General features: G+C 33.3%; 1 protein-coding gene across 3 annotated transcripts in view; it reads left to right on the forward strand.

Annotated features, from left to right (window-relative positions):
- The window catches only part of LOC145242584 (uncharacterized), a 64,804-nt gene that overhangs the window by 22,803 nt on the left and 16,409 nt on the right, over positions 1-25,592 (forward strand). Inside the window, exon 1 of one of the 3 annotated variants that reach the window (XM_080105682.1) lies at positions 24,612-24,631. The exons of the other annotated variants lie outside the window; for them this stretch is intronic. The gene's annotated coding sequence lies outside the window, so the exon portion shown is untranslated. Of the gene's footprint in view, positions 1-24,611; positions 24,632-25,592 lie in introns of those variants that run through there. 3 annotated transcript variants of the gene reach the window in all.

The following is a 25,592-nucleotide window of genomic DNA, read 5'->3' on the forward strand; positions in this document are numbered from 1 at the left end:
CTATTCTTTATTATCTATTCAACCTCTATTTTCCTTTAGTATAATTTTTACTTTTTTATTTGCAGCTAATGTTCTTGTGCTAGGTTTAATGAATAAATGATAAAAGGCTATATTCCAAATTTCATAATATGACCAACTTACAATTTATTCCTTTAATTCAGTTGACACTTACAATTCTTGACAGTATCTGATTATAATCATTAATGTGATTTGGGTAAATATGGATATATTAATTATAAATAATAAATTTATTAATTCCCAAATAGAACATTTCTGTCAGAATATGCCTAAATTAATGTAATTTGTAATTACGAATATGTCGGTTTTAGTGACCTTATTTCCAAGTTCAAAATGGCGTAATGTAGGCAAACTATAAGGTATCTGCAGCTTCTCTTCCAATTTTCGGATTTTTTAATTATGTCCAAACACATTTTATTTCTTTAAGTGGATTGATTGTTGCTATTTCTTCTGATGAGTTAAGGGCAAAATAGATTCACTAATTGATATAATAATTAAGTGATTGATTTTGTGCTATGAAACAGATACTGTCAAGAATCGTAAATGTCAACTGAATTAAAGGAATGAATTGTAAGATGGTTAACATCATGAATTTTGGAATATAGATGTTTGTCGTTTATTCATTATATGCTCTGTAATTACATTGAGCTTCTCAAATAAGATTTGGTATATTTAAAAAGGAAATATAAGTGAATAAAGAATATTTCCATATATATATATATATATATATATATATATATATATATATAAAGCTGAATGTCTCTGTGTGTGTGCCTGGTCACGAATAGGCTCCTATATGGTTGACTATTTTAAAAAACTGATTACATATAATGATAGAAGATGTATTGGGACACAGGAATGGGCATGTTTGATCTGGCAGAACAGTGGTTTATTAAAATTGTGGGGTTTGCGTTCGCGCCTAGTCCACAAAGTATGGAAATAAACAATAAAAAATTAAAAAAAAACGTTTACAAGTGTTTTTGATATAGATGTACATAAGAATACTTTGATAAGTATGTTTTAACTTAAATAGGGATGGTATAATAAAATTGTGGGGTCTGCGTTCGCGCCTGGCCTCCATAGAATGGAAATAGGCACAAACTTTAATAAAGACTTTTCATATCTATTTGCGTAAGTATACTTTGATAATTATGTTTCTGTTTGAAGAAATATAGTATAATAAAATTATGGGGTGTTCATTCGCACATGAATTCCATAGAATGGAAATATGTCACAAAGTTTAACAAGGTTTTTTAATATAGATCCACAGAATATTGTGATAAGTGTTTCAGTGTGAACAGGTATGGTATAATAAATTATGGGGTTTATCTATTTTATTTTTACTTTCATCATATTTTGCTTTGGTTTTGATACCCCCAAATTCAACCCAAATTTACAACCCTTCCTTTTCATAACCTATCATACTTTCATAAATCAGAGTCCATTTTCTGTAGGCTGTTTTTGAACCCAGTGAACGACGCATACTTTTGCTAGTATATATATATATATATATATATATATATGTGTGTGTGTGTAATGATTAAAGTTAAATTCTGTACATTAAAATATATATAAAAATATATTCAAGTTAAGAATTTATTGTTTGAAACAAGGAATATATAGAGAAGAATTATATTTATTTCCTTATTCCATGGAGTTTCAATAATGGCTCATATCATCAGAGGAAATGAAATGCAATTAGCAAAATTATCAACTATGAATAAACATATTTTTTACTTGCTTATCAGCACATATATTGAAAATGTTATTTAAAAGTTATTTGAATGGTGCTTAAAAATCATAGAAAAAGGATATCCATCCTACAACCTCGGCAGTCCAATATCAGAATAAGTTCAATAGTTTCCGGGATATTACTGCCAGGTTGGACGAGTAGTAATTCAAGGGGAAAATATCCTCGCTCTTTTCTGTTCTGATGAGAAGCATTAAGTTTCAAAATACCACGGCTTAAAGAGTTTTCTTGATAGTTGACATGTTTTTCCTTATTGATTTGATGAGCAAATAAAGTTTATTTAACTTTAAACGATCATCAATTATTTCTTCTATTATTTGCTCCGTTCATCCATTTATCATATGTTAGTTTCCCCGATTTAAATGCGCCAAACATTGATGTTATTGATTTTTCTTTTCCCTTTGTAAAACTCAATCATATTCTTCATAACCGAAAATGGAAAAACAAATTTTCCTCTACAAAACAACCAAACTAAATGTGGTGAATAAATATTTCAAAATATAAAGAACTTGAAACATAAAAAACTTTTTCCAAAATTATTGGATTCGGCATTAAATAATCTGGAAAGGGTTGATATGCCGTAAATAACTGGAATCCTTCAAAAACAACTTGAATGATCTGGAGATTGACTGGTTGTAAAGTGGGTGATCATTTTACATTAAATTAATACAGAAAAGTGATCCCCCACTTTATATCACAGAGTTACAAACATAAGTTCAGCATGTAGTAAGAACAGATACTACACTTTGAAAAAAGCTACAAAACAACCAAACTAAACATGGTGAATAAATATTTCAAAATATAAAGAACTTGAAACATAGAAAACTTTTTCCAAAATTATTGGATTCGGCATTAAATAATCTGAAAAGAGTTTATATGCCATAAAACAAAACAATCAAACCAATCATTTTTAAATGTTAGTTGCTTTTTTAACAAGGCCGATAGCCATTAGTCGCGTGCTCTTGTATAATGAATGAATGCGTGAATGTAGGATTGACATGAAATTCTTAAAGATAAACTAAAATGGCCGAAAAATGAGCTGAAATGACTTAAATAAAAAGTAAATGACTTAGAATGACTTTAATGAACTTAAGAATAACTTGAATGCTTAAAAAAATAACTGGAATCCTTCAAAAACAACTTGAATGATCTGGAGAATGACTTGAATGGCTTCGAGACTGACTAGTTGTAAAGTGGGTGATCATTTTACATTAAATTAATACAGAAAAGTGATCCCCCACTTTATATCACAAAGTTACAAACATAAGTACAGCATGTAGTAAGAACAGATACTACACTTTGAGAAAAGCTTAAAAAGCTAAAAACAGCATCGATTAACAACAGACCTTTGATCTTAACTAAAAAGGCCAAGCACAAAAGTGTTACGGACAGACCGACCAAGGGACCGACGGAGTGACTTATAGAGTCGCTTGCACGCGACTAAAAAACAAAACAAAAAAAACAAAAAAAAAAAAAAAGAAGCTGACTTATACAAAAATGTTGTATTTTCAGTTTTGGTTATTTTTCATCATCCCGTATTTAAAAAAAAATTCTTCTGATTCACTTTATTTTAAGGAAGGTAAGCTTCATCTACCATGCTAGAAAACTTCTCACATTGGCCAGTATCCCTTATCTCTACAAAGCCACCATTCACTTATGCATAGATTGTTTTTACATCAACCACTAGCTTCTCCCTTTCAGACAAAAAGCGCCTCTAATCTAATAGGTCTCTCACTGTCTACTAAACTTCAGCCTCTGTCCCATCACTGCAATGTTTCATCCTTGTGCTTGTTTTGCCTTAATGGAACATGTTCTGTGTCCCCTTAACATAAATACTCCTGATTGACTTGACAACCAACAACTACACTGTAGAAGTCCTTGAATGCCAGAAGCTTTTTTACTCAAGTAGCTATCCTCTGGAATTTTCTCCCTGCTCCCCTTTTCTTTGCTGTGCCAACATGCAGAAATTTAAATGTAATGTGAACAAACATTTCATTTCAATCTCTGGTCCCCCCTCGCCAATCTTTCACGAAAAACACCCGTCTAGCTGAATCCACTGTGAAAAATTTCCCCCACTCTATATCTATGCCTAAATCAAAACGCGGATTCCATAAACAAAGCTTCTTTCTTAGAACTGCACACCTGTGGAACTCTGTTCTGTCTGCCTGCTTCCCACCTGACTACAAATTGGATATGTTCAAGTCCAACTTTAACAAATTCCTAATGAACCGCCCCCTTAAGTAAACACTTCATCAAATCTCCACACTAACGTAATGTACTTGCAATAACCCTTATCCCTGAGTGGCTTTCGGGCCTTGATAAATGGTGATCACTGTGTAAAAAAAAAAAAAAATTCACACAACTCCTCACTTTTTTCTTTTGTTTTTTACTACTTTTTCACCACAAACAAGTTTCAGTGCCACTTGGATGTACAGGGCTACTACATAAGACATAATTTGCAGGGATACGATGTAGGGAGTTGAGCAGCAAGATGTCTGTTCACATTACACTTGAACATCTGCATGTCAGTAGAGTCAGGGAGGCAGGAACATGGGTGGGGGAATTCCAAAGTCTAGCAGTTCAAGAAAAGAAACTCTTAGGGTAAAATGCTTTCCGGCATCTGGGGATCTCTACTGTGTAGGGGTGGGATTTTGCTGCTTGTTGGGTTTGCCGGGGGTATTTATGTGGAGGAGGGTACAAGGGCCTAGAGTTCATTGGAGCACCTTCCATTAAAATACTTGTAAAATAGGCACAAGGATGCAACATTTCGTTGATGAAACAGGGGTTGGAGTTTGGTTGACAGAGTGGGACCCAAGTAAATCTTATATGAAAACGGTACAACAAAACACAGTCACATTTTTTTTCCTGGGCGACATTGTTTTTGAACATATTAACCGTATTTCTGATATTGAGCAATTTTTTTTTTCAATTTCTTAATTATACCTTTTATATATGGTAAGTGAACGTGAAAATATTTTTTTTTTATAAAATTATCAATACTTTCATTGTCTGTCTTGACTTCGTACTTCGCACCGCTGTTGATATACACAACATGCTTTCACCCTAAATGAATCCAGAAACAGACGTCATCAATCAGCACACATAACTGATGCAGATTACGCAGACGATATTGCTTTGTTCGTGAACAACACTGCTGATGCGCAAAGACTGTTACGTAAGCTAGAAAAGTCTGCAAATGACATTGGTCTCCACATAAATGCGAATAAGACAAAGTTTATGACTTTCAATGTGAAGGAAGACCTCAGGGCTTTGGTTGGATCAACACTGAAAGAAGTCGCTGAGTTTACGTATCTGGGCAACAACATAGTTTCCACAGAGAGAAATATCGGAATTCGCATCTCAAAAGCATGGGCCGCATTGGATGGGCTACATTCAGTATGGACTTCGAGAATGGCTGACAAACTGAAAAGGCAGTTCTTCAGGGCAGTGGTAGAGTCTGTCCTTGTTTACGGTGCTACAACCTGGACACTCACCAGAAGATTGGAAAGAAAACTAGACGGCACATACACCCGTATGCTAAGAACAATATCAAATATATCTTGGCAAAATCATCCCATGAAGCAGCAACTTTATGGCAACCTACCTGCCATATCTAATACCATCAGAGAAAGACGCCTACGATTTGCCGGTCATTGTCTGAGGAGCAAGCATGAATTGGTGCGTGATGTATTGCTATGGACTCCACGACACGAACGCGCAAGCAGAGGACGACCTAGATCCACGTACATCCAACAAATAACACACGATGCCAACTGTGAACCTGAAGATCTGAGGCAACTGATGGAAGACAGGAAACTTTGGAGAGGAAGAGTCACATTGGTCCGGGCAAGGAGCCCGTCATGATGATGATGATGATGATGATGATCAATACTTTTGAAAGTTATATAGGTTTCAAATTTATCCTGCCATTATCTTTATATAGGCATTACACATACGCATGTATAAAAAATCGAAGAAAAAATAAAATAAAAAAAATGTTTAATTTTTAACTAGCCCGGGATGGAGTGCTTAAAGTATTAACAAAGATCTAAATTTTTTTTAAAATTATTTGTGAAGCATCATATATATCAGCGAATATCTTGTAAAAGTAAAAAAAAAAAAAATAAATAAACGGGATGCTCAATCATAAGACAAGAGCAGAATATCCGTTTTTACTTGTATAGACTAAAGAATAAAGATTTCATCATATGGTACCCAGGTTTCACAAATCAACCATGGAGTCATTAATTTTCTTGCAAACAAGCTGAAAAACTTTTTTAAAATGATGTCCAAAATAATATTGTAAATGACCTAAAAGAAACAAAAAAGCGTACCAAAATCTAAAAATTACACATTTTGAATAGTGAAAGCCCACACTCTTAACATAATTTCATACAGAAACATTGCAAAAAGTATCTTGTAGGGAGTTGTCAACATCTTACATACAGCATCTGGTCACCCATCTGATACTGAGCAGGTTTAATGTTGCTTAACTTCTGTGATCTAGCGAGAATGAATGTGTTAGTGTGATTATGATGGATATAAAATAATGTGTAGCATATTATCAATTATTAGATTCCTTAGCCGACATTGTCCGGGAATCTTTCTACTTTCATTAATAACTAGCTTGGGTGCCTGGCGTTGCCTGGGTGTTTGGAGGTGTGTGTTGAGCAAAAAAAAAAAAAAAAAAAAAAAAAAAGTGGTAGTAGGCAGGCTCGAACTCGTACTGCGAAGGAGGAAAAGAACTTGAAAAATAAAAGTGACGTCTTTGCCATTGCATCCATCACCAAACAGGAAGTGGTAAATGTTTAAATTAAGGCTAGTCAATCAAAAAGAGGGGATGACTTTCGAAAATATCGGCGAAAAAAGCGAACCCTTTGTAGAAAAGTGCCTAGTTGAAGATGAAGGAATTAATGATTTAGCCAATTTTTTTTATATTTGTCGTCCGAAGGGTTGAGCTTCAAAATGATACCGATCTTGTGAAAATCCGCCGCCTCTGTCGAAAGTTTAGGCAGACATACAAACATACATACATACATTTAAACACAGATGAGATTTATATAATAAACTAGCGAGGGGTACCCGGCGTTGCCCGGGTGTTTGGGGGGGGGGGGTTAAGAAAGAAAAGTAAGTATGAGGATCGAACCCGAACCGTTGAGGAAAAGTTGTGAAAAAAAAAAAGTGCGACGTTAACCATTGCCCCACCGCGACATGCTTACGGAAACATGTTTGAATTTATTTAATTACTTGGATTTAGCAGATGCTCGTTTTTAATGAGTTAATGAGGTCAGGTTTGACTGCGGGATAGTATTTACTGCTGAACGCTTTTTTTTTCCCCCCCGAAGATGTTATAGGAAAAAGACTAAGCCACATGCGGTGAGCGATAAATATTGAATATTTATCTTCCCAAAATCGAGCAAATTAAATAGACAGGCGAGCTTCGTTGTTAACTGTGAGATATTACGATTTGTATGTGATATAAAAAGTTTTAAAAAGTTGTTAAGCGAGCGACTGCTTCTCTGAAAGAAGCCTTTTGTAGACATACAGAAAAAGCGAACACACATACATACATACATTTTCGCTTTTATATTTATAAATTTAACTTTATATAATAAATTTAACTGACCAAAAAAAAAAAAAAAAGAAAGTTATTTGTATTAAATAAATGTAAAAAAAAAAAATTGTCTTAAAAAAAATGTAAAATATTGACTACCTCGTCAAAGTAAAAATTGACTGCAATTAAAAAATAAATAAATGAAAAATAAATGTAGAAAAAAAAAGTTTTGCTTCCTTAGATAGGGGCCCTGTCGGTGGGGCATTAGAATATGTCGACTGCCCCCCTGCAGAGGGTAAAAGTCCCTCAATGGGGGTCCTGGATATGACCTTAAACTATATCCAGTAGTGAGGCCCCAGCTTGTGGGTTTTGGAGAGTGTGGAGCAACCCTTTAATTACCATTGCTCCCAGGTCCATTCTGACCCTGAGTGGTAGTACCTATTAGGGTCCCAACTATGGGTTGAATAGAAACCGACGTGAAAACAACAAATATATTCTATTAAAAAAATTTTTCTTCAAAATCTTTGGATTCGGCATTAAATAACCCGAAAAGGGTTGATATGCCGTAAAACAAAAACAACCAATCCTTAGATAGGAATTGAACCCAGCATTGCATCTTAGCAGGCTGATGTTTTATCAGTTTAACTACCGCACCTACATTAATTAACACATAGGTTATAAAACATGCTGTTGAGATGTTGAATACTTCTGCATTTACCAACCCATGGTTTCCACTAAGTTTCTTGGGTGTGCTCAGCCGCTGGCTGAGATTAACCAGAAACGGCCGATTGCAAGACGTTGAACCGCTATGAGAAAATTATAAACAGGAAAAACATGGAAATGTGATAAATAAAATTACAAGCATGTATCTAACCCAACCCTAACCCTTACCCTAACCCAACCCTAACCCTAACCTGCATGATAAAAATTAATTTTTTTTACTTTTTCCAATTTATAAAAGCCTTCATAGATTCGTATTGGCTAAAAACAGCGTATTTGTTAAAATTTGACCTTTCGGATTGTTTCCGTCAGCTGCTGAGTGACCACTGAGCCAACTTTGTGGAAATCACGGGTTGATAAATGCAAAAGCACCTGTTATTGTTACACAATAATATATATATATACGTCAAATAACGTTCAACTAAAAGAAAATTTGATTCTTGTCCAGAATTCCCCCGATATTAAAAAGCAAACATTTAAAAAATCTGTATTATGTACATACACATGATGAAACGAAAATGTCATATTCCAAAATTCACTTAAATTTTATCAAACAGTTTTATTTTCAACCTAAAAAAAATCATATTTTATGAGTAAGCAAAAAGGGACTGTTTGTGTCGCTATCTTGAAGAAACAAAGGCAGTTTACTCCACAATAATTCAAACTTGTGAGATCAGTCTTGTAATGTCTACGATTTCCCATTAATTACTTAAAATCGTTTCAAAATTATTATTTTTTTTTTATAAAACGTAAAAGTACTTCATCGATTTATATATGATTTTTTTGGAATATGATCTTTTCATTCAATCATGGGTATGTACTTTTTTCTTTTTACTATAGGGTGAAGTTTGGACAGCCAACGAAAATCACTTATCAAAAAGAAAAGGAAGGAATTAACGGTGAAATTAAAAAAAAATTAACTCTAATTAGATTTCTTTATGATGTCAGTGGTGGCAGGAAGAGAAATTAAAACTGTAAGAGGGTTAGCTCTTCTAACTCCCTCTATGATATTAGTAATAAAAACAAACCATTGATCTGATAAAATATGAGTTTTTGGCTATTTTAAATAAAATAGTTTCTTTTAGATTTCTGCTTTCTGTTTAGTGGAAAGGCCTTTCTGATTTATACTTATGTAATTCCAGTTTAATTTTAAAACTATACATAAAAATTATTAGCCTTTACTTTGGCATTATTTTATTATTTCATTATTTATTTTTTTGGGAATGGTTTTATTTTTAATAAAATGTCCTCAAGATATATTTTTAGTCTTGACTTTAAAGTATATTTTTGTTTATATAGAATGGTTTTATATAATGAAAAATATACTTTAAAAGTTTACATAAAATATAGTTCGTTACTTTGAAATGTGTATTCTTTTTAATATCTTGTACTAAAAATATATTTTTGTACCTTTTTTATATTAATTTTTTTAAAAAGTTTATATGCAACTTGAATTACATAAGTATTTATCAGAAGGGATCTTTCCCATTTATACACCAGCAATACTTGGCAAGACTTTCGTTAATAAGAAAACGGAAGTTGAAAAGAAACTGTTTAATTTAAAATGGCAAAATTTTTTGTTTTTAACAACATAGACCAATGTTTGGCAAAACTTAGTTACTAAACTGTTTGAGGTGTGTACCATCTGTTAGCAAAGCTAATTAAATCTGTTAGCAAAGCTAATTAAATCTGTTATAAATCTGTTAGCAAAGCTAATTAAATCTGTTATAAATCTGTTAGCAAAGCTAATTAAATCTGTTATAAATCTGTTAGCAAAGCTAATTAAATCTGTTAGCAAAGCTAATTAAATCTGTTAGCAAAGCTAATTAAATCTGTTAGCAAAGCTAATTAAATCTGTTATAAATCTGTTAGCAAAGCTAATTAAATCTGTTAGCAAAGCTAATTAAATCTGTTAGCAAAGCTAATTAAATCTGTTATAAATCTGTTAGCAAAGCTAATTAAATCTGTTATAAATCTGTTAGCAAAGCTAATTAGAAATAAGTTTTTGGTCTAAACCAGACTAAATAAATTTTTATAAATCTAAGTCTAGTATCTAAGTTTCCGATTATACAGTCTGTTGAGTTACATAATAGTCGGTTCTATCCCTCCCACTCGCTTTCTTTTCATCTGATGACCATTGTTGATCGTACAGGGGCAATGGGTGTGGGCTGGAGAAGCTGTAATCAAATTCATTAAACATTGTGTAAAATGAATAATTGCTATTAATGGTTATTAATAATTGATATTCTGTGGTTTAATCTTTACATCTTTTAACTCCAGATCTTTCTGTAATTTTTTTATAGCAGAATGCAATCTCTCTATAATTGATTGTTGTTCTATCTTTGTTGTGGCCTTTTTTATTATTTAGTTCTAGCTTGGGATACCAGGACCCGTGTACCGGTGTTTTTCTAAAATGATTAATTCAGTTTGTATTTTTCATGTTATATATATATTCTTGGTTTGACTTTGCGAATGAAGATCCTATGAAGATTCATGTCGACTGCAGGCACACTTGAGGCTGACGAACCTGATGTGGGATAAACAAGTTTGGCCGCAGCGGCTGCAGTCAAAAGTCACATCAGGTATGGCTAACTTCGGCTTCCTGGATCTTCTGCCCGCAGTGTTTCTCCCGTAGATTCTCTGTGCAGGAGACCTCAAAGGAGGTGACAGCCTGGTGGAAAGTGTGTCGCCAGGTGTCATGGTCAGCAGCGAGAGTAGACCACTGGTGGTGGTCAATGTGGCAGTCAACAAAGGACTTTTTCAGAGAGTCTTTATATTGTTTCTTCGGTGCCTCTTTGTCATGGCGGCCAGTAGAGATTTCACCATATAAGACTATCTTGGGCAGGCGATGATTCTCCATTCTGGAGACATGCCCGACCCAGCGTAGGACTTCTTTCTTTTTCAAGCTGACCTCAAATCCGAAAAGCTGGGCAGTCTCTGCAAAGCAGAATGTGAGGCACTGCAGGGCTCTTTCCGTGTGGGCATCAAGGGCAGCGTCAATGGCGTGAAACACTGATGGGTTTTGGCACCGACTATCTATATATATATATATATATATATATATATATATATATATATAAACACGGATTGTATGCTTATTTTTTAGCCTGACATTTTATTAGTGTAAGCATTAAACCGTACGAAATGTTTTAGATTTTCCTACGATAGATTAGTTTTCGTTCTCTTGTGACAAATGTATATTTTATATTACTGGAAAACAGAGTATTTAGTGTGTATATATATATATATATATATTAGCAAAAGTACCCATCGTTGACTGGGTTCAAAAACAGCGTATAGAAAATGGACTCTGATTTATGAAAGTATGATAGGTTATGAAAAGGAAGGGTTGTAAAGAGATAGCTTCGAATTTGGGGGTATCAAAACCAAAGCAAAATATGATGAAAGTAAAAATAAAATAGATAAACCCCATAATTTATTATACCATACCTGTTCACACTGAAACACTTATCACAATATTCTGTGGATCTATGTTAAAAAAAATCTTGTTAAACTTTGTGACGTATTTCCATTCTATGGAGGTCAGGCACGAACGAATACCCCATAATTTTATTATACCATATTTCTTCAAACTGAAACATAATTATCAAAGTATTTTTACGCAGATAGATATGAAAAGTCTTTATTAAAGTTTGTGCCTATTTCTATTCTATGGAGGCCAGGCGCGAACGCAGACCCCACAATTTTATTATACCATCCCTATTTAAGTTAAAACATACTTATCAAAGTATTATTATGTACATCTATATCAAAAACACTTGTAAACGTTTTTTTTTAATTTTTACATTTTTTATTTCCATACTTTGTGGACCAGGCGCATACACAGACCCCACAATTTTAATGAATCGTCATTATGCCAGATCAAACATACCCATTCCTGTGTCTCGATACATCTTCTATCATCATATGTGATCAGTTTTCAATAATAGTAACCATATAGGAGCCTATTCATGACCAGACATACACACAGACGTTCAGCTTTATATTATATATATATATATATATATATATATTAGCATGCCACCCAGCATTGCCTGTTCATAAAATACACTTAAATATGATATTTTGATTTTAGCAGATTTCGTATTTATTATTATAAAGCGAATTTTCTTTGGATTATATTGTACCCAATTTATGGTAGTGATTTCCAAAGCAAAAACAAAAAAATATGACTTGGCTAGAATCATCAGCTAAAATCAAACCAAAACATAAAGCTCTCCAGCCGTATTCATTACGCTCTGATCTATGTTCATATGAATATACAAAGTTAAAAATAATATTTTTTAATCTATAAATATATATTTATGCATGTATAGAAGAGCACTGCCAAGTTCTAATTTTTCAATTTTGACCCCTAAGCAGCTATTTTTATCGGCTAAAGACCAAATCAAATTTGTTCCACAAGTGTGAATCTCATATATATCAATTTTCAAGTCTGTAAATCAAAAATTGACTAGGGAGTTTGATAGAGACCATTCTTCAGACAGACGAGGTCACTTATATAGTAGATGTATATACCTGGTATTGCCAGGTCGAAACATATTGGCGGACGCAGGGTTTAGTCACATACTATTTAAGATACACCGATTATCCAAATTTATGATTTTCCATTCATTTTATGGAAGCATAAAACACATCTATTTTCGTCTATGAAAATTATACATTTAATAACCTTCATAGCTTAAATGGGGAAATAACTCTTACAGCTTATATAAATAAACCTACTTCTGCTTTTAAAGGCAACTAGTGTCAGCTAACTATTGTTAAAAATAAATAAAATAAATCAACTTTAAATAGTATTTTTAAAAAGAACACTTAAAACCATTCTATTACAACAAATAATAACATGAAGCTAATTAGTAAAATAGATTTTTTTTTTTAAGGTACAGGGTGTCCAAAAAGTCACTGAAAGATTTTGAACTTAAATAGATTCTTTATTTTTGATATCTTTCTGTAATTTTAATACAATTTGACTAAAACATTGAGAAATTTAAAAAAAAAAAAGTAAAATGCAAAATATCTTTATTCATGAAAAATAATGTCTTTTAAATGTTGCCCATTTTCAACTCCGCACATTTATGCTCTTTCCAAAACATTATTCATGACTGATTGCAGAATCTCTGGATTGCAATTTAACTCCCTTATTTCGTTCCTGATGTTTTCCTTCAATTCTTGACTTGGTTTGGAGTTTGTTAACATAGACTCTTTCTTTAAGATATCCTCAATAGAAAAAGTCGGGGTTAGTCAAGTCTGGGGAACGTGGTGGCCATTTGACAATGCCATAGCGAGAGATAATGTTGTCGCCAAAGCAATGCCTGATTTTGGTAAAACAATTTCATAACTTGCATACGTTGTTCAATGCTATACGTATCCATAATAAATTTCCAAAATATTATCTGTAAAATATCTGAAATAGAGAAAAAAAAAAAAATCATTAATGATAAAATGACAAAGATTTTCAACCCTTCAGTGACTTTTTGGACACCCTGTAATATTCAAATGGAACAATGTACATTTTTTTTTATCATATTAATCTAATTGTGAACAAACAGACAGGAATACAACTTTATTATAATAGATGATCACAATAGAATTGGTTATTTGTATTGCCGTTCTCATCATTACCAGGTTGAAATTTAAGATACACCAAATATCCTAACTTATGATTTTCCTGAAAGTAGACATATTGGATAAAACAGCCATTTTCATTTATGAAAATTAAATGTAAAATAGCCTTCATAACTAAAAGGGGAAATAACTCTTACAGCTTAAATAATTAAACTTACTTTTTTAAATATTACTGGTGCTGGATATTAATAGAAAATAAATTATATTAAATATAAATTAAAAATAGAATAAATCAACTTTAAATATATCTCCTAATAGAACAATTAAAACAATTCTATTACAACAAACAAATAATAGCAGAGGTAATTATTAAAATCGATTTTATTTAAAGTAATATATAAATGAGACTATTTCTTGAATGTAGATTTCCTTTGAATAAATCATATATAAAGAAATCATGCCGAATGTAAGTGTGCAAATGTCCACTTTCAGTATGAAAATCAATTTTTGAAACAATGTACATTTTTTTTTATCATATTTATCAAATTGTGAACAAACAGACAAGAATATGACTTTATTCCATCTGAGGAATATTTTACTCCAAACAAGGCACATTGCCATTGAGAACTAAGGGGTTACTATGAATTAGTATGCTTCTGTAGGTATGGCTTCTAGGTGGAGAGTTTTGAAGCAAGATGTTTGTTCACATTACATTTCAATTTCTGCATGTTGGTACAGTCGAGGAAATAGAGCAGGTAGGAAATTCCAAAGGCTAGCAATTCAAGGAAAGAAGCAATTAGAGTATAAAGACTTTCGGCTTCTAGAAACCTCTATAGTGAAGTGGTAAGATTTTGCAGAATGACAGGTTAATATAAAATTTTCACTTTCAATTTGCGTTTAGGATTAAAAGTTTGGTTGCATTTTCAGGTTGGGTCGCCAAATTTATAAAACTGAAATGAGGGTCGTCTCTAGTGAAATAAGTTAGGGGTATTAGCCGTAGTGTTAAATGCTTGATTGGGTAAAAGAATCACTTTGAAACTCGTATTAGTAAAATAAACTGATAATTTTTTTTTTTATTGCTTAAAGTTTATCTTTCTTGAAGCTGACACAAACAATGAATCTATCGTTCCCTTCAAGCAATAACGTATTTAAAAAGTATTTGGTTTTTGTCTAGAATTTTAAAAAATTTATTTAAAAAAAAAAACAAAAATAAAGAAAAATCCGTATGATGTATGTAAAGTGATTAAATGTGAAAATATCATATTAATTACTCGAGTAGTTTTATTTTTAAATAAGAAAATCAAATTTTACAGGTATCTGCAAGTTCTCTTTAAAAAAAAAAAAAAATGTTAAGAAACAATGGGAGATAATTCAACAATAATTAATACTTACTGGGCTAAAATTATGAATTCTCATTAACTGCTTATAAATATTAAAAAATAAAACTACTTAATCAATTGATTTGATTTTTGGAACATGATATTTTCATTTCATCATGAGTACGTACATCATACAGATTTTTCTTTATCTTTGTTTTTTTAATATGGGGGAATTTTGGACAAAAACCAAATATTTTCGTGAATATTAACTGCTTAAAAAGTTATTTTCAAACAAACAAACAACAAAATTCCAATTATAAAAAAATAGTAAATGATTTAACAATTTAAGTATTTTCAAACCCCCGAAACCATTTCCAATTATATATAAAACATTTTTTTTATTATTTGTAATAAAAAAAATGTTCCAATTATAAAAAGCAGTTTCATTTTTTTTTTATGTGTTAATGTATATAAATAAAATGGTAGATGTATGTATGTATGTGTGTATGAAAATATTTAACCTATAAACTCTTAAACTACTGGTCACATAATGCTTAAATTAACAGGAAATAGTAATCATACACCTAGGATGGTTTATAACGAGTAAAATCTTTGTTTGAATGGATGAATAACGTGTACAGAAATGTTGGCAAGTTGAAATACAAATTGTTTGTTTCAACTTGCTGACATATTTCTAATTACTTGTGTGCATGCACAAATTCAAATATAGCTTGAAGTAGTTTAATTTTCAATCTTTCTGATCTATTTTGCGGTAGCTTAAATGGTAGGGATATCGTCTGGAGCGCTAAATGTTTTGGTTTCGATTCTGGCTGATGGCACATAAGTCATTTTTTAAACTGTTGGAATCAGTACTATATATTAGGTACAATATAATATTCAATAGAGAATTGACTTTGTAATAATACACAATCCTAAATAATGGCTCCTTACATCCAAGTGGCAATATACTTTGTTGGGTAGAAAAAGAGTAAAAAAAAAAATCAAATTAAATTAAAATTTTGTCTGTTTCATTTTTTTTGTTCGTTTCATTTTTTTTTTTTTCTTTTGTCCATTTTTTTTGTTCGTTTCATTTTTCTTTTGTCCATTTTTTTTGTTCGTTTCATTTTTTTTTTGTCCATTTTTTTTGTTCGTTTCATTTTTTTTTTTTTCTTTTGTCCATTTTTTTTGTTCGTTTCATTTTTCTTTTGTCCATTTTTTTTGTTCGTTTCATTTTTCTTTTGTCCATTTTTTTTGTTCGTTTCGTTTTTTTGTCCGTTTCATTTTTTTTTATTTGGAACAACTAAAATACCTGTCCCAGGATAAGTAAAATTAACTTGAAACATTCTACTTTGGCTAGATTGGAAGGTAGGATTAGCCTGACCCGATCAATCGGCTGTTCACATATAATTGTAGTATCATTATTCAATCTGGTTCTTTTTTAAAATGAAAACCTGATTTTAGTGGTGACTGAGGGTCAGTCATGTTGGGAACAAAGATTACTACTGCCAAGAAGTATTATTTTTTTTATTTTTTTTATTTTTTGAGTAATGATCCCATGAGAGGATGAACTCACATACACAAACCAAAGTGCCTTCTATAATATAAATCTCACCTGTCTGTTTAAATGTATGTATGTATGTATGTATGTTTATATGTCTGCCTAAAACTTTTGCCAGAGGTGACGGATTTTCACGAGATCGATATCGTTTTGAAGCTCCACTCTTCGGATGACAAATATAAAAAAATTGGCTAAAAACATTAATTTTTTTTTTTTTGTTTATTTTTGTGGGCAGTGAGGGTCGGGTAAGGAGTATGATCATAAAAAATAATTACTTTCTTCTATTCTTACTTATACAAAAAACAACACTGAAACTAGGTTGAACAGTCAGCTGTTGATGAATTTTTCTTTCTTGCTTTCTTTTTTTTTTCTTTCTTTCTATTATATTGAACCAATTGCCAGAGTAAGAGTCGATGGATAATGGGAGGTTAAAAAAACTAACAACCCTAAAATATTGGTGATTAGTCATCAAGAAGAGTCAGTTGCAAAATTGGATACAACTTTGTTGGAATTGTCTGCCTATAGAAGAGTCCCCTGATCTAAATACATGCGACAGAGGACATAACTTCTAATGTTATCATGATACCATCATTATCAAGATAATATCCATTTTCTTTTTCTTATGGAAATCGCTCCAGACAAGGCATGAAGCCAATTGATGTAAGGAGATTAAAAAACAAAAACAAAAAAAAAAAACTTCAAGGTCAAAAACCAGCTAATGGTAAGTTTTAGATATATTCTGACCCAGAAAATAGCTATTCTTCTCCCTTTGTCAGAAATATTGCCCATGGAATGTAAAGAGTAAAATGAAGGCATCAAGAGTTACAAGATCCACTTTCTATTTTCTTTTACATGCTGGTATGTGTTGGACGGTTTTAAGAAAATGACTTCCAGGTCATTATTTATCCCCCCCCCCTTTTTTTTTTTGACTCCATTTTTATCACCCTTTATGAATACCCTATATACGAAATTTAAAGTTTGTAGATGAAAAATTTGTTGAGTATATAGTAGTGATGGGACGATTCCAATATTTTCCCCGACTCCGATACAATTACCGATTCTGATTCTTTATAAATCTCTAAATATTTAACCATAAAATTGTTATTTTGTCCCGATTAACATAAAAACACATCTTAAATGTGCATGTATTTTCTCAAACATAAAAACACTTGTGAGGGGGTGAGCTATAGATTTTAGTCTTACTGGAAGTTTAAATCAATAAATATTTATTATTTTATTATAACAACAAGCAATGGAAGACGTTTTATAAAACAAAATAAAATAGATAATTAAAGGAATCGTTTTTGGCATCGGAAAATAGACTCAAATTCTCCCGATACTGATTCCAATACCCCAAAAAGCTCTGATTTTTCCGATTCCCGATTCCGATTAATCGTCCCAACACTAATATAGGTTGAGAAGTGACCTCACACACACATTCTCACTTGTATAGATATATAGATTAGTTTTAACACAAATATTTTCCACATAGCACGTAAGTCAACATAAATTGTTCAAAACTAATTTCCTGATATTTCATTTAAAATCTTTTGTATCGTCAATAGTAGCAGTTGATCATAAGTGCTACAGGAGTTGAATTCCAAGCAAAGTTTATTTAAACAAAAAATTATGTGGGATCATGCCTACAGGTATAAGGAGTTGAGCAGCGAGATATCTGTATTACATTTAAATTTCTGCAAGGTAGTACAGTTAGGGAAACAGAAAAAAAGAGAGGGAATTCCAAAGTCTAACAGTTCTAGGGAAGAAACTATTAGAGTAGAAAGCATCGACATATAGGGATCTTTATATTGAAAGGGTGGGATTTTGTTGCTAATTGGGTTAGTAAGAGTATTTATGTAGCGGCACACTAACTTTTTTTTTTTTTTTTGACTTGAAGAAGAAGAAAGAATATTGAGTAGAACTTGATATAGTTTACCGCCTTCCATGTTATGTCAAAATTTCTCACCTTCCACTTCCCCTCTAATTTCTGACCAATTTTTTTCCCCCATTTTTTTGATTCCCAGTTTTAATCCAGAGAAGACTTTTCGTTTTGTTTTTTTTACATTTTTTTTCTTCTTCCACTCAACCGAAAGAAGTCCACGATCTCATTATTCTGCATACTGAACTGTAGGCTTGATAATCACCACTTAACACTCCGGCTCCCCCCTCAAGCCTCTGTGTCCCTTGTATTTTCCATTGTCATCTAAACACCCTGTGGGTGGCACTTATGGACAGGGGAGGATTTTAGTGGTAATTTGACCCATTTGAAGGTGGGTCAGGTAGGGCTGGGAAGAAAACGAGGTAATTAACTGCTGAAAGTGTTTTTCCTTTTAACTTTCTCTCTTATTATCTGTCTGTCTGTCCCTCATATCTGTCTGTCCTTATCTCTCTCTCTCTCATTTCTCTTAACCGTCGGTTTCTCTCTCTTTCTTGTTATGTTGGTCTCCTCTCTCTCTCTCTCTCTTGTCATCTGTCAGCCTCCTCCCTCTCTCTTGTCATCTGTCGGCCTCCTCTTTCTCTCTTGTCATCTGTCGGTCTCCTCCTTCTCTCTTGTCATCTGTCAGCCTCCTCCCTCCCTCTTGTCATCTGTCGGCCTCCTCCCTCTCTCTTGTCATCTGTCGGCCTCCTCCTTCTCTCTTGTCATCTGTCGGCCTCCTCCTTCTCTCTTGTCATCTGTCGGCCTCCTCCCTCTCTCTTGTCATCTGTCGGCCTCCTCCCTCTCTCTTGTCATCTGTCGGCCTCCTCCCTCTCTCTTGTCATCTGTCGGCCTCCTCCCTCTCTCTTGTCATCTGTCGGCCTCCTCCCTCTCTCTTGTCATCTGTCGGCCTCCTCCCTCTCTCTTGTCATCTGTCGGCCTCCTCCCTCTCTCTTGTCATCTGTCGGCCTCCTCCCTCTCTCTTGTCATCTGTCGGCCTCCTCCCTCTCTCTTGTCATCTGTCGGCCTCCTCCCTCTCTCTTGTCATCTGTCGGCCTCCTCCCTCTCTCTTGTCATCTGTCGGCCTCCTCCCTCTCTCTTGTCATCTGTCGGCCTCCTCCCTCTCTCTTGTCATCTGTCGGCCTCCTCCCTCTCTCTTGTCATCTGTCGGCCTCCTCCCTCTCTCTTGTCATCTGTCGGCCTCCTCCCTCTCTCTTGTCATCTGTCGGCCTCCTCCCTCTCTCTTGTCATCTGTCGGCCTCCTCCCTCTCTCTTGTCATCTGTCGGCCTCCTCCCTCTCTCTTGTCATCTGTCGGCCTCCTCCCTCTCTCTTGTCATCTGTCGGCCTCCTCCCTCTCTCTTGTCATCTGTCGGCCTCCTCCCTCTCTCTCTCTCGTCATCTGTCGGCCTCCTCCCTCTCTGTCTCTCGTCATCTGTCGGCCTCCTCCCTCTCTGTCTCTCGTCATCTGTCGGCCTCCTCCCTCTCTGTCTCTCGTCATCTGTCGGTCTCCTCCCTCTCTCTCTCTCGTCATCTGTCGGTCTCCTCTCTCTCTCTCTCTCGTCATCTGTCGGTCTCCTCTCTCTCTCTCTCTTGTCATCTGTCGGTCTCCTCTCTCTCTCTCTCTTGTCATCTGTCGGTCTCCTCTCTCTCTCTCTCTTGTCATCTGTCGGTCTCCTCTCTCTCTCTCTCTTGTCATCTGTCGGTCTCCTCTCTCTCTCTCTCTTGTCATCTGTCGGTCTCTCTCTCTCTCTGTCCCTCTCTCTCTATTATCTGTCCCGTTCTCTCTCTCTCTCATCTGTCCCTCTCTTTCCGTCCTTTTGTCGCTTTCTTTGTGTCACTCTTTGTATCCCTCTCTCTCTCCGCTTTGTCTGCCTCTCGTTTTTTTCCTATCATTCTTTAAACATAACAAAACCCTAATCAGCAAACACATTTGCAGATTTAACACACTTGGTGAAACATATGTTAACATCAAACAGAATATATGGCATAATCACGTTCATAGAGATTGAAGTTAAGCAATGTTGAGTTGGATCATCTAGTACTGGTGGGTGACCATCATTTAGTACTGATGCTCACCAGTCAGTACTAAATGGGTGACCATTTGGGAATACCAGGTTTTTTTTTATGTGAGACGACTCTCTGGTTATCCCGGCATTCCTTGCCACTGGACTCTAGCAATACCTCAGGAGAGGTACGGTTAAATATTGTGTATCCCTTGTTTTACAACTGACTCTCTTGCACCAGCATTCTTACAGGTGTTATCCATTGTCTCTTGAGACTAAATGGCGATTTGCTGGTAAACAGAATTTTTATAAATATTTTTGAACAAATGTTGGTGAGTAAAACAAAATTTTGTTATCTATGAACTTTATCTATGGATTCAGTTGGAAACAAAGCCCTATATCAAGATCAAAGAATTTTTTTCTCCAGATAAAATGCAATGATGGCATTTAAAAAATTTTTTTAAACTCCATGCCACTTTGATGTAAGGAGCTACTATATGCGATCATGTCTAGCAGATGACTGCGGGGAGTTGAGCAGCAAGATGTCTATTCACATTACATTTAAAATTCTGTAAGTTAGTAGATTCAGGGAAGCAGGAAACAGGGAGGGGATTCCAAAGGCTAGCAGTTCAAGGTAAAAAACAGTAGAAAACTTTCCAATGTTTTAGAGACCTCAACAGTGTGGGAGTTTGCTGCTTGTCAAGTGCTACGAGTTAATCAGAATACATTCCATCAAAGTACTTATAAAACAGGTACAGGTGCTCGTCTGAACTCCAATCTCTGGTCCCCCCTCGCCAATCTTTCACGAAAAACACCCATCTAGCTGAATCCACTGTAAAAAATTTCCCCCACTCTTTATCTGTGCCTAAATCAAAACGTGGATTCCATGAACAAAGCTTCTTTCTTAGAACTGCACACCTGTGGAACTCTGTTCCATCTGCCTGCTTCTCACCAGACTACAACTTGGATATGTTCAAGTCCAACGTTAACAAATTCCTAATGAACCGCCCCCTTAAGTAAACACTTCATCAAATCTCCACACTAACGTAATTTACTTGCAATAACCCTTATCCCTGAGTGGCTTCCGGACCTTGATAAGTGGTGATCACTGTGTAAAAAAAAAAAAAAAAAAAAAAAAGAAAAAAAAAGAGATGCAACTTTGTCACTGAGGTTGGAGCTTGTACGAAAGTATGAGATTTACCAAGTTGATGAGACTAGTGGTGGATGCACCAGCCCAGATGTGGTAACAATACTCTATGCATCGGCAAATTGTGGCCATGTAAAAATATAGGATACTCTTGGGTGTGCGTGAGTTTCTAGCAAGGTAGAGGGAGCCCACTTCCTTTAGAGCAGCCTTTAGCTTATTTGTCTCGTTTTTTTTGTTTTTTTTTTAATTCACAATAATATTATGTTGGCTGTATATAACACCAAAGGCGTTTTGATTATTTTTTTATTTTTATTTATTTATTTTTTTTTTTTTTACGGTCAAAAGTTTCAGATTTGTTAATGATGAAGAGTTCTTAAAATTCAACGGAGTCTATGATTTTGAGAAAATATTAAAATCTACCATTTCAAAATAGAAAATGGCGAAACACTAATCTCTGTTTTTTGTAAAAAAGGAATTATACCGCACAAATACAAAGGTTTTTAGTGTTTTATGTAAAAATAATTTATTTAAAAGAGAATTGAAATATTTATAAAAATAGTTGTTTTGCCACATAATTTTATTTTCGCTTTGTCTCAACCATTCCCCATTCCAACTTTTTGAATTAACTAAGGGAATGCCCATTTTGCTAGGGAGAAATATGAGTTGGCTATAAAAAAATAAAAAAGGCAAACGGATTTCTCCTAATTTACACATAATACTAAATTCATTTTAATGCTAATACTTTCAGCATATCATAATTTTAGAAAAAAACAAAAAAACAAAAAACAACCATTTTATAATTATTGCGTAAAATTACATAGATTGGGAGATGTGTGTTTACCATTTCGGGGTTAGGACTGGGATCCAAAGTATATAATCGTCCACATTCATTCTTCGATGACATGGTGGGTGACACCAGTGTCTTCTTGTATTTTCTTTTAGGTACGATTAGGGACGGTATCCCCTGTTTCACAATTAACTCTCTCGCACGAACATTCTTACAGGTCTTATCCATTGTCTCCTGAGACTAAATGGGATTTGCTGTTAAATAGAATTTTTATAAATTTATTTGAATAAATGTTGGTGGTAAAACAAAAGTTTGTTATATTATGAACTTTATGGATGGATTGTTAAATCATGTTGAGATAACATATTGCTTCTTTCATGTACCTATACTGAAAAAAATAATGAAATCCTTGTGTACATTCTACATACAATAATTTGAGAAAAAGACGGATAAAGACCTGGCCAGAGATAAGTTGTTTTGAAAGTCAATTAAAAAAAAGTATAACATGCTAGCATGTAAAACGAACATTCAGCTGAAGATGATGATATAAATTCATTGTAACTCACCAAAAGTGTATGTGTAGTTTATAAAGAACATTATAAATATAAATCTTAATAATTATAAAACTGTGGACCGTCCAGGCGTCCTTGCTTCTTGTATTATAATAAAGTCGTATTTCTCTCTGTTTGTTTACAATTGAATTAAGATTTACAAAAGGTACACTGTTTCGCAAATTAATTTTAATACTGAAAACGGACTTTTATACATTTTTATTCCTGTATGATTTGTTCAAATGAAGTCTACATTCAGTGAATACCCTCATTTGCATATTACATTCAGTGAATACCCTCATTTGCATATTACATTCAGTGAATACCCTCATTTGCATATTACATTCAGTGAATACCCTCATTTGCATATTACATTCAGTGAATACCCTCATTTGCATATTACATTCAGTGAATACCCTCATTTGCATATTACATTCAGTGAATACCCTCATTTGCATATTACATTCAGTGAATACCCTCATTTGCATATTACATTCAGTGAATACCCTCATTTGCATATTACATTCAGTGAATACCCTCATTTGCATATTGCATTCAATGAATACCCTCATTTGCATATTACATTCAGTGAATACCCTCATTTGCATATTACATTCAGTGAATACCCTCATTTGCATATTACATTCAGTGAATACCCTCATTTGCATATTACATTCAGTGAATACCCTCATTTGCATATTACATTCAGTGAATACCCTCATTTGCATATTACATTCAGTGAATACCCTCATTTGCATATTACATTCAGTGAATACCCTCATTTGCATATTACATTCAGTGAATACCCTCATTTGCATATTACATTCAGTGAATACCCTCATTTGCATATTACATTCAGTGAATACCCTCATTTGCATATTACATTCAGTGAATACCCTCATTTGCATATTACATTCAGTGAATACCCTCATTTGCATATTGCATTCAGTGAATACCCTCATTTGCATATTGCATTCAATGAATACCCTCATTTGCATATTACATTCAGTGAATACCCTCATTTGCATATTACATTCAGTGAATACCCTCATTTGCATATTACATTCAATGAATACCCTCATTTGCATATTACATTCAATGAATACTCTCATTTGCATATTACATTCAGTGAATACCCTCATTTGCATATTGCATTCAGTGAATACCCTCATTTGCATATTGCATTCAGTGAATACCCTCATTTGCATATTGCATTCAGTGAATACCCTCATTTGCATATTGCATTCAGTGAATACCCTCATTTGCATATTGCATTCAGTGAATACCCTCATTTGCATATTACATTAAAGAAACTCTATTTTAAATTCATTTAATTAATTCGATTTTTAAGTTTGTTTTAATAGAATCATTTCAATTGTTCTATTTAGACATATTAGTTAATTAATTTATTTTATTTTTAATTTTGATTTATTTTATTTTTATTTATTTTATTATTTTTTATTTATTTTATTATTTTTTGATTTTATTTTTGATTTTATTTTTAACTTGTTTTATTGTTGACTTGTTTTCTTTTTGACTTGTTTTTCAGTTAATAGTTGACAAGTTAAATTTAAAACCGAAAGTAATCTTATTTATTTACGCTATGGGAGTTATTTCCCATTAAAGCTATGAAAGTTATTTTCTGTTTGATTTTCATAGATCAAAATGGATGTATTTTATGCTTCTCTAAATCCAACATGTGATCACTTTTCGTAACAAGTAAGGATATTTTGTGTATCTTGAATAGTATGTGACTAATCCCTATGCTCGGCAATGTTTCGACCGGGCAGGACCGAGTATATGCAACCAGTATATTATAAAATATAGAATCCCACTTTCCTCTCCAGGAAAAAAAATATAGCTATAAAAACACAGACACAGTACTAATCAATACCTAATGCAGGTTTTGCAGATATTATCAGTCGATTTTATTCATTATCATAAATTCCTATAATTCCTAGGAGAGTTACTTTCCCAAACAAGTTATATTTACAGGTGGTAGCATTAGTAGTCCAGAATTTAATGCAAACTGATTAAATTATTAACACATAACCTCTACAACATTTATCGTTTTTACATTATGGAAGGGTGACTTCCATTCTTCATTCTAACAACATTTCCAAGTTTCCAAAAAAATAAGCATCCCATTTTGGTCACCAAAGTTATTTCAGATATGGTACACATATATTTTTTTTTTTGTATGTGTACTACACATGTGCTTAGCGATTAACAAATGGGGACTTATGCAGAACCATATTAAATAATAACGTTATTATTTAGAAACCCATTCTTAACCTGGGAAGTGAAAGATTTTTAGTACTCTGTATTTTTAGTGTTCTGGGGTTTGTATTACTATACACATAGATTCGAAAAAGTTATCAAAAAATAAATACATAACAAACAAATGTTATCAAAGGCAAGATTAGTTACTTGTCTACCTAACTGGATATGTTTTTAGTGTCTTTATTTAATGTAACATGTTTATTCAGCTTGAAAAACATAGTGTTTACCGATGTATTGGAAAATTAAAAATGGCGCCCGACTCTCTCTTTGACAATGTAAGTTTGGGAAAATGAGTTAAAAATAAAAAAATATACAAAATACTGTTAAAAGCCCACCGAATATATATCAGCCTATGTTGCAGTAATATATATTGAGTGAGTTTCTAACAGTATTTTGC

This window comes from Euprymna scolopes, chromosome 21 (genome assembly GCF_053919585.1).
Source record: "Euprymna scolopes isolate OS-2025 chromosome 21, ASM5391958v1, whole genome shotgun sequence".
Classification (NCBI taxonomy): Eukaryota; Metazoa; Mollusca; class Cephalopoda; order Sepiida; family Sepiolidae; genus Euprymna; species Euprymna scolopes.